We start from the raw sequence: 10549 nt of genomic DNA, 5'->3' as shown, positions 1-10549 counted from the left end.
GTCAATTTTACCCCTTAAAATCTCTCAGATGTGTCTTTCTTTCTCTTTCCTCTACTGCTGCTGCTGTCTCAAATCCTACTTCTTCAAGATATACAGGTTGCCTGTCTGTTGAAAGAGCCTCCCTCCTACCTGTTCTCCTGGTCCCGGGGTGTCTTGAGCTAGTCTAGCCCAACTCTGGGTCTGAGTGACCTTTCTAGAGTGCAACTCTGGTTACACCGCCCTCCTATTGAGTGACCCTGTCACTGCCAGGGTCAAGTCCTAAAACCTTGGGAGATCCTCTAACGCTGGGGCTCCGGCCCTGCCTCCCTCTGTCTGTCTCCCCCACCCCCTGCCCCTGGGCTCCGGTCCCACGAACCACTGGCGCTTCTCCCAGCTCGCCCTGCTCTTCCGGTGCCATCCTGTCTTTGCACGTTCTGTTCCCGGTGCCCAGCGTGTCCTTTCCCCTTTGTGCTCCTCACAGTCTTCAACCTATCCCTGGAGACTCTGTTCAGACTCTTTCAGGACGTCTGTGCTCCCTTCCAGGACATCTGTGCTCGGTGCCCCTTGATCGTGACTTCACCATGGCACCCCCTCCTGCACTGTGGCACCTGTTTGCCTCCCCTGCCGGCTTCTGCTGTATCCTCAGCACCTTGCACAGTGCCTGGCACAGGGGCAGGAGCTCCATGAATATGGAGCAAGGGATAATGTGTGGCTTTCAGACTGAGAGAGGACTTTATTAGCAGGAGGAGGGGCTCTGGTGGCCTCTGGCCTTGGGGTGTCCGTGCACAGAGCACCCAGCAGATGCTCTCCAGCAGCCTCCTGGATGCCAAGCTGATGGTTCAAGGTCTGTTCAAGCCATGGTTCAAGGTCTGATGGTTCAAGGTCTGATGGTTCAAGTGGGAGGCAGCTGGACCTGGTCAGCCGAGAGGTCCTCAGAAGCTCAGGTGGTGGCTCCATAGGTAGAGCCTTCAGACATCTGAGAGCCTTTGCTCTCAAAGGGGTAGGAGAGAGAGTTTTAGTGAGTTACCTGCCTCTCCTCCTTGTTGCCGTCCTTCCAGTCCTCCCCTGGCCCTGGTCTTGGGGACTACTGCTTCCCATGCAGTGGGTCCCATTTTTCTAGTGTTGGTCCTTGGAGCCCCCCCAGTGTGGCTGAGGCTTAGGATCTTTATTCACCGCTGGCTCAAGCCATGGCGCTAGGGAGCAGGTGGAGGACAGGGTAACCTTGTTGCGAACTCCACATCCCCCACCATCCCTGCCCTTGACGTACAGACTCCTACAGCCTGCAGAGCAAGTGCTGACATAGAGTCTTTCTCTTAACATCTGCCCAACCTTGGCCTGACTCTTGGTCTTCCCGGATCATGTCTCGGGGCCTGAACAGGGGTTTCTCCTGAAATGTATCATTCTGTGTTTGTTTCTTGGAGACTGGCTCCGTAATTAGAACCATGGATCACTGATTAGTTCTTGTAGGTGTGAGCTTTCCTGTCTCTCCTCTTCACCCTCCCTCGTTGTCTGACACCAGAGATCTCAGGCCTTGGTGACCACTATCTCCCTCTATGACAACTGGACAGGTAGATGTGTCATGTAGTCTGAGGGTAGAAATAGGAGCCTGGAGGCCTACAGAAGACCTTGAACTCCTTGGGCCGCCACCTGCCCCAAACTGTTGCTCTTGCTTACCAGCCCGTCCTACCTCTCGCAATCTCTCTGTCCCTGTCTCTTTGTATCTCTCTCCTCTCCACCTGCCCCACCCACTTCACACACACACACACACACACACACACACACACACACAGAGGAATCAGGAGTGAGGCAGGATGCCAACTACAATCATGCAGAGAAAGGGCACCAGGCAGGAGTCCAAATGGGTTTTTATTTTGTTGCTCAAGCTCTCTAACCTCTCTCCCAGCAGCTGGTAAAGCCTCGGGATGCCAGGCCTTGGACAGGGTTTCCAGTTTGCCTGTTCTCAAGTTCATTAGAAGCAGCAAACACATCTCCCTTGGCCTAACTCAGATCTTTCCTTCTGCATTGGGAGGCTGTTTTCCGGTTAGGTCCATTCTCTGCAGTGTAAATTGATTAGCTTGCTGAAGGGTGTGTGATGAAAAAGCTATGCCCTTGGGAAAAGCCATGCTGTCACCACCAGTTCAAGAACAGAATGTGTCCTTCTTCCTGTTACCAGACCGGAGACCTGAAAACTCACCTGTGCTTTCTGGGCAGGTGGACACAGACACACTGGTGGTGTGTAAACACAGCACATGCGCGCCTTGACCCTTCAGGAGTCTCTGATTCCACTCTGCACCCTTGGGGCTGATGCACTAATCAGCAACAATAAGGAAGCCTCCATTTCCCCACCTACCAGCCCCCACCCCTGGGGCTTTGCTGGGAGAGGTCAAGAATGACGAAATTGCTCCCGGTCTTCTAGGAGCTATGGAAGATCTCATATTCCCTTTAGATTTTGATCTCCACTCCTGAGAGCGTGTCCCCTGGATCCCCCAGACTTAGGACTCCTCAGGGTTCCTCTGGACTGTGTGTTGATCCATCAGGTGAGTCCCTTGGACACTGGGGTGTTTCATGGCAGTGTCTCTAAGTGTGGACCAAGGAGGAGTTTGTGTGCATTAGTTCCCTCTGTGGTACTGCTGGGACCTCTGTGGTTCTGTGGGTCCTGTTTTCCCAGACTTCAGCTCCTGGGGATCCTCTCCTCTCCCAGTGTCCTGCTGAGGGCTCCCAATGAGGTCCCTCCTGGGAGAGAGTCAGAGCATGGGTCAGGGGGATAGATGGGAGGTGGATGGGGGAGTCCCAGGCGGGCGGGTTCGTCTGACAGACAGAGGGGAGGAGCTGGCATACTTATTTTCACAGCGCTGGTGTCACTGCCTCTCCTGCACCACCACGCTGTCACTCCCTTAAAATACTCGCATCCTACAGGAAAGGGACAGATGAGGGTTTAAATATAGCAACGGTGGGTGGGAGGAGGGGGGATAGAGGCGCTGGGATGTGGTGGAACTGGCTGTGTCAGAAAAGCAGTGGGAACCCCATGGGACCTGGTGAAGATTCTAACCCACAAGGATAAGGGAACTAGTCTCAAAGACCTGACCCCAAATTTTGAAGTGCTCACCCCAATTCTATATCCCTCTCCCACTTTCCCAATCACATGCAGTCTTTTCTCCTCAAGTGTGTGTGGGTTGGGATTATGCTGCCCTTTTTCCATGGGCTGCAATGTGGCTGGCTCTAGGGGGTTGTTAACTGGACAAAGCAACATTTGGGAAGACCACTGGTTTTTACTCAGGCCACTGGAGGGGGACTAATCTTCCTTCATTCCATGTTATTACAGAGAGAGTAGAGTCCAAAAGGCAATGAAGAGAGGGTAATGCAACTTCCACCCAACAACTGGGCAAGGCACCAGGGTGCCAGTCCCAAGGTGGACTTGGGCTGTTCACATTACATTGTCCCTGGAAATCCAGCCAGCCCCTCACAGACCCCTGGTAGTCCTGAGACTACCTCAGGACTCTACTCTTGAACTGCCATCTTGTTGTTTTGAGAAAGTCCTAAAGCCCAGAGGGGCACCTCTTGCCAGGGGAGGTGGTGGGTGAGGAGGAGGGGTTGAGATGGGCTTTGCTGTCAGGCTTCTGTGTTGGGATCCCAGCAGCTTAGGGTCCAGTCTTGGTCTTTAATTTCTCTGAGCTTTGCTTCATCACTTAACAAGGGGGAATTGCTTACTCGAAGGATTGAATGAGGCTTAAATAAGGTGACTTTTTCTGTAGTGACTCAGAATCAGGATATTACATTAGTTATCATTATCATTGATTATCGGGAGATGGGCAAAGCCATCCCAGGCCCCAGTGGCAATGGGGTCTTCAGAAACACAAGGTCTTGGGGATGACAGGATCCCTGAAGTTTCTCTCACCCAAAGCCCAGGCTTGTGGTTTTGAGCACATACTTTGGAGTCAGGCACACTTGGGTTTTCTCTCACCCTGGCTCATGTTCATAGGAGAGTGACTGTCTATATAGCTGCCAGGCTGTTTTAAGTGAGCACAGCGTTATTTTTTAATAGGTGGGGGCTTCAGCAACAGGAGTTGCTAGGGTCTTAGTAGTCAAGAGCTCACAGGGGCTGACTCCTGCAGTTAATCTTGGGCTAGATGGGCAAAGATGACCTGGAGCTTCTGTTAAAGCAAACACAGAGATTAGTTCACATAGAGATGGTTTTTTGATCTCACTTCAAAATAGGCAGAGTTTTAGCTATGCAGTCTTTCCACAGTCAGATGTTGGTGGATGGAATAACTTTTTGTTCTGCTATGTTTTTCAGTCTGGTTTCCAGGCTGGGCCTCAAATGTCAAAGGAGCCAAGTGTCACTCCCCAGCATGTTTGTGTGTGAACTTTGTGCAGGCCTAGGTGGGCTGTGCCTGGTCAGCCTCTCACTGTCACTGGGGACTGTGTTATGCAACAAGGGAATGGGGTGTGGGGAGGCCTGGAGTTCCTTCCAGTCATCTCAGGGTGGCTCTGGAATTGTATCCTTTATATTCCTTTGGTTAAGTAGATGGTCCTTGGTCATGAATTCGAATCTCGTAGACCCAGACTGCAGCTTCACCTACCAAGGTTAGCATACTTTTTCTTTCCAATAAAGAGATCAAAAGAAGGGGGGTTCCTTTATTATATATAGGGGATATACCACTTTCCTGTTAAGATAAATAATTGAACTTACAGCAAACCCAAAGGCTCAGGAAGGTGATTAAAAAGGTCTGTGTCTGGAACTTTCTGGCTCTAAGAATCATGTTTGCTCAAGAAGTCGGGAAGAACTGCTTAAGAACAACAACAACAAACACTTCTCGGCCTTTTGGCTAAGATCATTACTCCTGGAACAGGAGAGGTGGGATATTGAAAGAAAAATAGAAGGCTGATTAAGCTAGAGGAAGGGATAGATTTCACTGGAAGAAAGATTTACAGTCTTTGAAGACAGGCTAGACACATAGGAAAGGAACATGGGGTCTCAGAGGTCAGGCCAGGCGGTGCGAATGGGAAAAGATTAATGTGAATTTGATGCCCCTTAATTAGAGGATTAGAAAAGAGGCCAGTGACAGGGCTAGAGAATCGGGTAAGACAAGCAAAACAGAGAAGGAATGGAAGACCTAATAAGTGAAGGGAAATTTGCTGAGAGATTGATGGGGTGCAGGAGGCATTCATCTATCCAAGATGGGAAAAGGTAGCACGTGAGAGGTGCTCTGATTTGAAGTCACATGAATTGTGAGCTGGTCTAACTGAAAGCCCAGCCCTACGGTCCACGCAGGAGGCTCTGCCAGGAGGATATGCAGTGAGTTCACTGGGGAGAATTATCCTGACTACATGCAGCCCCTTCGCTCCCCTGGTGTCCCTGTCCTGCTCTTCAATCTGATAACTAACGGTTTCATTGGCATTAAATTTTTGAACTAATAACCTCAGCCTTCCTGACGTAGTCCAACCAATCTTCTAAGAAGGTATAAAATTTGGTATAGAGATAGTGAAGTAAATAATAATATTTTGATGTTAAGTTTATGGTAAGTTTACAAATCTGAATTTAAGTTAAGCTTTGCATTTTCAACTTGGAATATCTGTTGATTTTAGAGTTATGACTTTTAGTTGAAAGTTATAAGATAGTGCTCAAGCTTATAGACAGTATTAGAACATTTAAGACAAATCTAACATCTGAACAGGGTAAATTAAGTAATGTGATTTGTAAGAGTCGCTTATATTATAAGAAAGATTTTTTTTTTTTTTTTGTAAGAAAGATTTTGCACGTAAGGATTTTAACCCTACCTTGCCAGGCCATTACAACGAATGAGGAAAAAAAAGTAAAAAATCAAATGTGTTTTTTAAGCATATGAATGCGGTCTAAAATGGAAATTTTAGTAAGTTTTAGTAAGTTTGTGGATGGAACTAATTGTTAAGGAAATTTGCATCTGTTCAAGTTGAGTTAAACACCAATCAAAGAACAAGTGGAAGTGATTAAAATGTACCATTCGGCACATTTATAAATAGAATTTCAGGACTCATAAGTTAAATTTAAAGATTAAAGCAAAACCAGATTTTATACTTACGGCTTTAATAAATTAGCTATTAAAACCCAGGTAACCGGAAGTAGTCGCTTCCACACACACGGGACATTATAGCTCTTCACAACAATGTGGTGTATGTCAGTTGTTGAATCAGAAACAGTGATGGGACCTAAAGAAATCCAAGATGGAGGAGATGTGTCCCAGAGAAGACCAGAGATCTCACAAGAGAGCTCCCGGCCAGGGCACAGCTGAGAGGTGGCTCCTCAAAGTGCAATAGAGACCATGATGGGACCACTGAAAATCAGAAGATTGAAGGATTGAAGATTGGCAGATTAAAATAGTGACACCAACCTGTTGATTGGCAAATCCTTTCAATGGAGTTTAATTTCATAGTCACTGGCATAGCCTGATACTGGTGAGCAATAGGGTATGTGATTCACATACTATATTTGCCTTATTAAAATCCCCAAAGTTTTGAACATGGAGACACATCGAGCTCCGAGAGTTTAAGATGAGGGACTGTGGACCTGAGAAAATGTGGGTCTGGGTTTTATATGTATTGTCCTAGATTCTAGGATATATCTTGCTTGGGCTAATCAGTTTTGAATTAGAATCTCAAGCTAATACCTTCTGGTGCCTCTGCCATTTTAGACACATGATTTCCAAGGTCACTAGGCATGGATGGCTGCACCACGCTGGAAAGAGCAAGAGTTCAAGACTGGCACAGGGTAGGATTTCAGGCCAGACCTGGAAGTAGTGCCTATCATCCTGCTCAGGTTCTGTGAGCTCAGGTTTAGTCCCCTGGCCACCTTAACAGCTGAGGAAGCTGGGAAATGTAGTTTGGCTGCATGCCCATTCCTCCTAAGAGGAGGAATGAGGCTTTGTAATTAGCTGGCAGTCTTTGACGACAGTCCATTCTTCTGGTATTTTTGGCAAAATATCCATCTTATCCTTCTTCCCATATAGGGAAAACACTCACCCCTTTCCCAAGGGACACACCCAAGTTCCAACCAGGCATTTCTGGATCGTGTGTGGCATTCTCTAGGTCACTTCTCTGGGTCTGGTGACTCGGGAGCTAAAAGACAAGTTATCTGAACGCTGCTAGGACTGCAAGGGAGTTCAGCTTCTTTCTTTGCTCAGCCCTGCTTTCTTTGCTTCACCACACATGTTGATCCTAGAGGCACTCCCCATGAAACCTTGTGCATGCAAATTTCCACATTCAAGTCAGCTTGCAAAGGAGTCCAACCTGTGACAAAAGAGATATGCGAAGTAGTCTCATAATTTAAAAAAAAAAAAAAATCCTGTTTTTTTTAAAAATTATTTTCTCCTTGTCATTTCTTGTTTTGTGCATTTAAATTTCCTTTTCTGCCTCCTTGACTAGGTTTCTAGTAGTTTATGTATTTTCTTAACTTTTTGAAGAACCATCTATCTATCTATCTATCTATCTTTAAAATATTTACTTATATGACAGAGAGACATAGCGAGAGAGAGAACACAAGCAGCGAGAGTGGGAGAGGGAGAAGCAGGCTTCCGCTGAGCAGGGAGCCTGATGCGGGACTCGATCCTAGGACCCTGGGATCATGACTTGAGCCAAAGGCAGAGGCTTATCGACTGACCCAACCAGGTGCCCAGAACCATATTGTTTGAAAGATTTTATTTATTTGAGAGAGAGAGAGAATGAGAGAGAGAATGAGAAGGGAGGTCAGAGGGAGAAGCAGACTCCCCATGGAGCTGGAAGCCAAATGTGGGACTTGATCCCAGGACTCCGGGATCATGACCTGAGCCAAAGGCAGTTCCTTAACCAACTGAGCCACCCAGCTGACCCCAGAACCATATTTTTTTTATATATTTGTTTTGTGATTTATTAATTTAAGAAAATTAATAGACTTTAATTTTTAGTGAAGTTTTAAGTTTACAGAAAAACAATTTCAAGTTTTACAGAAAAATGAGCAAGAAATACAGAGTTTACATATACCTTCTCATACCCTCTTCCCTCTATTATGCTTTAGTGCGATTATGTTCGGTATAGTTGATGAATCAATACTGATATATTATTATCAACTAAAGTCCATAGTTTACATCGGAGTTCACTCTTTGTGTTGTACATTTTATGTTTTTTTTCCTAAAGATTTTATTTATTTATTTGACAGAGAGAGACACAGAGATAGAGGGAACACAAGCAGGGATGTGGGAGAAGGAGAAACAGGCTTCCCACCGAGTGGGGAGCCTAATGGGGGGCTTGATCCCAGGACCATGGGATCATGACCCCAGCCAAAGGCAGACACCCAGCAACCGAGCCACCCAGGAGCCCCCATATTATGGGTTTTGACAAATGCGCAATGTCACGTACTTGCCATTATAGTATCATGTAGAATAGTTTCACCTTGTTCTCCATCTAGCCTTCTCTTCCTCTTCCTGTCCCTGCTGGAAAGCACTGATCTTTTGATCTTTTTACCTTCTCTGTAGTTTTGTCTTTTTCAGAATATTACATAGTTGGAATCATAGAGTACATAGCCTTTTCAGTTGACTTCTTTCACTTAGGGTTCCTCCATTTCTTTTTTATGGTTTAATAGCTCTTTTTTTTTTTTTTTTTTTTTTGAGAGAGAGAGAGAGAGAGAGAGAGAGAAAGGAAGTGCGACTGTGCATGAAAGCAAGGGGGAGGGGCAGAGGGAGAGGGAAAGAGAGAATCCCAAGTAGGCTCCACACTCAGCACAGAGCCCAGCGTGGGGCTCGATCCATCTCACAATCCTGAGATCATGGCCTGAGCCCAAATCAAGAGTCAGATGCCTAACTGACTGAGCCACCCAGGCACCCCTCATTTCTTTCTCTTTTTAAGCTTTAGCACATTTCTTTTTGTCACTGAATAATACTCCATTGTATGAATGCATCACAGTTTATCTATTCACCGACAGAAGGAATCTTGGTTGCTTCCAAGTTTTGGCAATTATGCATAAAGCCGTTGTAAACATTCACATAAACGGTTTTGTGTGGACAAAAAATTTCAATTCATTTGGTCAAATACCAAGGATCACTATTGCTGGATTGTATGGGAAGAGTATGTTTAGTTTTGTAAGGAACTTCTAAACTGTCTTCCAAATGGCTGTACCATTTTGCATTCCCACCAGCAATAAATGAGAGTTCCTGTTGCCACACATCCTTGTCAGCATTTGGTGTTGTCAGAGTTTTGGATTTGGGCTATTCCAGTAGGTGTATAGTGGTATCTCTTTGTTATTTTAATTTGCATTTCCCTAAGGACATAAAATGTTGACCATCTTTTCATGTGCTCACTTGCCATCTGTATGTCTTCTTTGGTAAATACGTCTCTTCAGATCTTTTGCCTATTCTTTAATTGGGGCTGTTTATCTTCTTATTGAGTTTTAAGAGCTCTTGGTAAAATTTTGCTACCACTTTTTTTTTTTTTAAATCAGGCATGTGTTTTCCAAATATTTTCTCCTAGTCTGTGGCTGGTCTTCTAACTTCCGTGAATCAATACTTTTTAGAATCAATAAATGTAGAAGAGGTCTCAGTGGAAGTTGGGTTGGGAAGATGGGTGGGATGGAATTTCCTAAGGGCAGAAAGTGTTTGTGTGTGGTGGTGAAAGAGGGCTAGGTAAGTTTGAACCCTGGGAGGGGATTTAAAAGTAATGTAAGTATCATGGTAAATGCCCAGTACCAGTGTCAATAATAAGGAATTAAGGAATTAGCATAGGGATTTGAGCTCAGTACATACTTGCTGACTTAGTGAATTAATTGTCTGTCTCTTCTACTGGATATTTGATACTACTCACTGCATGAGAGTCACAGATTTTAGAGATGGAAGCCTTTTAGAGATCTGATGAATCCTATCCCGTCCCTGGTCATAAATGAGAAAATGAGGTTTCGGGCCAAAGTTACTGCAACTCATAGATGGTGAATATAACTAACTAGTGGGAGAGACTGGTGATTCAAATCCCAGGTTTCATGCCTTTACCTAATGCTTATTCCAAAAAACAAACAGTGGTATAACATTGCTTCAGCTATCAAACATATTTTAGAAAACTCAAGCACACTATATTTGTCCATAATGTTGCTTAATGTATTATTTCTTTTTTCATGATGTTGCAGTTTTTTTTTTTAAAGTTTTATTGTTTCCCTCCTGCTCAAAGAACTTCCTTTAGCATTCATTTAAGGTGAGTCTGCTGATGACAAATTCTCTTCATTTTCCTCCATTGAGAATGTCTTAATTTTCCCATTTCCGAAGGATATTTTCACTGGATATGGTACAGAACAATGTCCCTCAGAAGATGTCCATGTTATAATGCCCAGAACCTGTGATTGTTTTAGGAAAAATGGTTGTAGACAAATTAAGCGTGCTTGTCAGCTGAATTTAAGGTAATCTGAGGGAGCTCAATATAATCACAGGTCCTTATGAGAACCTTTAGAAGAAGGAGGCAGAAGTGAGAGAACCAGAGGAATGGCAGGCAGGGTGACCAGAACTTGGCCCGACCTTGCTGGCTAAAGATGGAGGAAGGAGGCCATGAGCCAAGGAACATGAATAGACTCTAGAATCTGGAA

At 45.3% G+C, this 10549-nt stretch overlaps 1 protein-coding gene across 1 annotated transcript in view; it reads left to right on the top strand.

The window, feature by feature from the left end:
* Window positions 1-4542: 4542 nt before the first annotated feature.
* Window positions 4543-10549, top strand: part of PEX5 (peroxisomal biogenesis factor 5) — a 29623-nt gene continuing 23616 nt past the window's right edge. Inside the window, exon 1 of the mRNA XM_032348907.1 lies at window positions 4543-4563. The gene's annotated coding sequence lies outside the window, so the exon portion shown is untranslated. The remainder of the gene's footprint in view (window positions 4564-10549) is intronic.

Source organism: Mustela erminea, chromosome 6, assembly GCF_009829155.1.
Source record: "Mustela erminea isolate mMusErm1 chromosome 6, mMusErm1.Pri, whole genome shotgun sequence".
Taxonomy (NCBI): Eukaryota; Metazoa; Chordata; class Mammalia; order Carnivora; family Mustelidae; genus Mustela; species Mustela erminea.
This window is presented reverse-complemented; position numbering and strand designations above follow the sequence as displayed.